This window comes from Cephus cinctus, unplaced genomic scaffold (assembly GCF_000341935.2).
Source record: "Cephus cinctus unplaced genomic scaffold, Ccin1 Ccin1_scaffold0542, whole genome shotgun sequence".
In the NCBI taxonomy this organism is placed as follows: Eukaryota; Metazoa; Arthropoda; class Insecta; order Hymenoptera; family Cephidae; genus Cephus; species Cephus cinctus.
In genome coordinates, this window is record NW_014333200.1 from 234,507 (window position 1) to 237,960 (window position 3,454).

A 3,454-nucleotide genomic window follows, 5' to 3' on the forward strand; every position below is an offset into this window, starting at 1 on the left:
GCGACGGGAATGAGGGGGAGGGGGGTGAGAGGCAAGGAAGGAGAGAAGGTCGCTCGATTTTCTATTGAATAATTGATGGGGCCAAGTTGACTTTTTTTTTTTTATTCAGACTGGAACTAAATTTCTTTAGTTTTTGGTTCTGAAGAATTTAAAAAAAAAAGTAAGATTTGGTATCTCGTGGAATTTTGCTGTTTGCGTAAAAATTTTTTTTATGTTGTGGGGGGGGGGGGTTGTTAGGGGATGTTAGATTCTTGGTTAACGGTTTTTGGTTTTGAATTCTTTGAATTGGCAGAGTGCAAAGTAGCCCGAGGCAGAAACGACAGTTGACGCCCCAGACTCTCGGACACAATTGAGATTAGTATTAAAAAAAAAAGGGAAAACGGAAATAATACTAAAAAGATTGTCGGCTAGGGTCCAAGGGTAGTTTACAATGTGGGAGGAATTTCATAGGGACCCTCCGAGTGCTTTTTTTTGCATTCCCTTTCTCTCTGGCAATTTCGCCTCCTTCTCTTTTGGCTGCTGACAGTTCGACGCGTGTACCGTGCCCGCGCGTGCGCATTGTCGGGGCACTTCCGGTAACCGGATATCGCCAGCCGCGGGACACATTGACATTAATTTATAAAATATTCGCGGCGACACCCACCAGCACCGCCCAGTCAGACAATGAGGTACAGGAGCCCTGGGTCCGGCTGTGTTTCAACCCCTGTGTCAACACTGGCATCGACAGACACGAATTTGCTGGCTTCCATTAGGATCGAGTGCTGTAAGAAAGTAAGTTAGGAGTAAAAAAAAAATCATCCCCTAAGAAAAATTTTCTTAAAATTTACGAGTACCCCGGCGAGTCAAATTTAAACTGTGAAACGAACTTAGGAAAAATAGGGGTGGCTTTTAAGACTTTATTGGGACAATAAGGGGGGTAGTACTGCTTTTTTTCAGGGGTGCCGAACGGCGTATCGACATTTCACCCTATCGTCGCTTCAAATTTCAGTTTCAGACCAGTGCCACGTGTGTGCCGTTCGCCATGTAGTAACGCACTAAGGGTAGCTATATATATACATATATACACGACTGTAAGAAGGGGTTGATAATATGAATAAAGAAAAGGGGCAAAAAGACCTTAGACCAGGTTGGCTTTGTAGCCTCTTGCTGATCGCATTGCGTGTCTCTTATGTCGTCGGAGCACCCAGGTCTTAGAAGAATACCAACCCTTAGAGTTCATCCCCTCGCGGAGGGTTCGGCTTAACGTTAACGTATTACGGATTAACTTGGCTGGTTCCGTTAGCCGAGTGTCTTGGCTGGGCATCGAGGAACGAAGGAGGAAGTGAGAGAGAGAAAAAAGGCGCAAGAAAACAAAAGGCAAGAAGAAGAAAAAGATAAGGTGAAACGGATGGGGGTGGAGGAGGGGGGAGGGAGGGAGATGAAAATTAATGAGAATTTCCAAGGGAAACAGGTATAAGGGAACACGCGACTCTAATGTAATTCATGCATGGCTCTGTTTGCAGAAAACCTGACCTACCGACAGTTTATTCTTGTAATTCTCTTAATGAGCGGCTGTTAATTACCTTAATGAATAACAGAAATCCAATCAGCTTACCAGTTGCACCGAAGGATCTTTGCTCTTGCTGAGAGGGACACGGAGTTTTATAAATTCGTGTAAGCCCCTTGGGAGTCCTTTGAACCTGAAGAATTTTTAGGTTTGGATTTGAGGTTAGGTTGGGCTGAGACACTTTTACTGTTAATTCCTAAAGGAAATCATGTACGTGTCTTTTTTTTGCACCTGCAATTCCACCTTTGTTACAACATTTTTCCAGCTTGTCTCCCTAGATACCGTACTAACCTCACGTATGATATCTACATATGAGTTCTTACGGATAAGACCTGCGATTGTTTCTGCGAATCCCGAGGTGCCTGAAGAATTTTTAGATTTGGATTTGAGGTTAGGTTAGGCTGAGACACTTTTACTGTTAATTCTTAAAGGAAATCCTGTACGTGTTTTTTTTGCACCTGCAATTCCATCTTTGTTACAACATTTTTCCAGCTTGTCTCCCTAGATACCGCACTGACCTCACGTATGATATCTACGTATGAGTTCTTACGGATAAGACCTGCGATTGTTTCTGCGAATCCCGAGGTGCCTGAAGAATTTTTAGATTTGGATTTGAGGTTAGGTTGGGCTGAGACACTTTTACTGTTAATTCTTAAAGGAAATCCTGTACGTGTTTTTTTTGCACCTGCAATTCCATCTTTGTTACAACATTTTTCCAGCTTGTCTCCCTAGATACCGCACTGACCTCACGTATGATATCTACGTATGAGTTCTTACGGATAAGACCTGCGATTGTTTCTGCGAATCCAGAGGTGCCTGAAGAATTTTTAGATTTGGATTTGAGGTTAGGTTGGGCTGAGACACTTTTACTGTTAATTCCTAAAGGAAATCATGTACTTGTTTCTTTGCACCTGCAATTCCACCTTTGTTACAACATTTTTCCAGCTTGTCTCCCTAGATACCGCACTGACCTCACGTATGATATCTACGTATGAGTTCTTACGGATAAGACCTGCGATTGTTTCTGCGAATCCAGAGGTGCCTGAAGAATTTTTAGATTTGGATTTGAGGTTAGGTTGGGCTGAGACACTTTTACTGTTAATTCCTAAAGGAAATCATGTACTTGTTTCTTTGCACCTGCAATTCCACCTTTGTTACAACATTTTTCCAGCTTGTCTCCCTAGACACCGCACTGACCTCACGTATGATATCTACGTATGACTTCTTACGGATAAGACCTGCGATTGTTTCTGCGAATCGCGAGGTGCCTAGCGTGTGTCGTGTGTCATTAGGAAAGCAAGTAATTTTATGTTTGGTTAATGACAGCTTCGTTCTTTAACGGAATACTAATGACAATAGGTGCGCTGGGATTTTGGATAGGATTAATAAGACATAAGGACGACCGTATTCTTGTATACGGTGTGTGAAGAGAAATAGTGATCTTTAATGCTTGTACAGTCTTAGGTAAAAATTGTTGCGGTTACCTAATCAAATTATTATTCTTATTTAAAATCGTATAGCAATTTACTTCGTACGAGTATTTTGTGTTTGGTATTAATTTTCATTTTTGGATTATTTATTTAATAATTTTTTTTTCAGACCTTTTTTATATTCTCTTTGAGTTGTCACTCGGTACTCTTTGCTCACCCTGTATTATCGCGTGGTGTGACCATCACTCGCGTGGGCTCGTGTCTTTACAGGCCGCTTCCGACCTTCGTAACAATTACTTGCAATTAAAGTTGTCGCGGCAAAGGCCGACGACGAAATTCAGGGACTTTTGCGTTTACGGGCTACGTGATATTAATACGTAAATATATATGTATATACAGTGTAAGGATGCAGTATAGGAAAGTATATAGGATTAGGGGTAGTTTCCGTATTTTTTTTTTTTTTTTTTTTTTTGAAAAA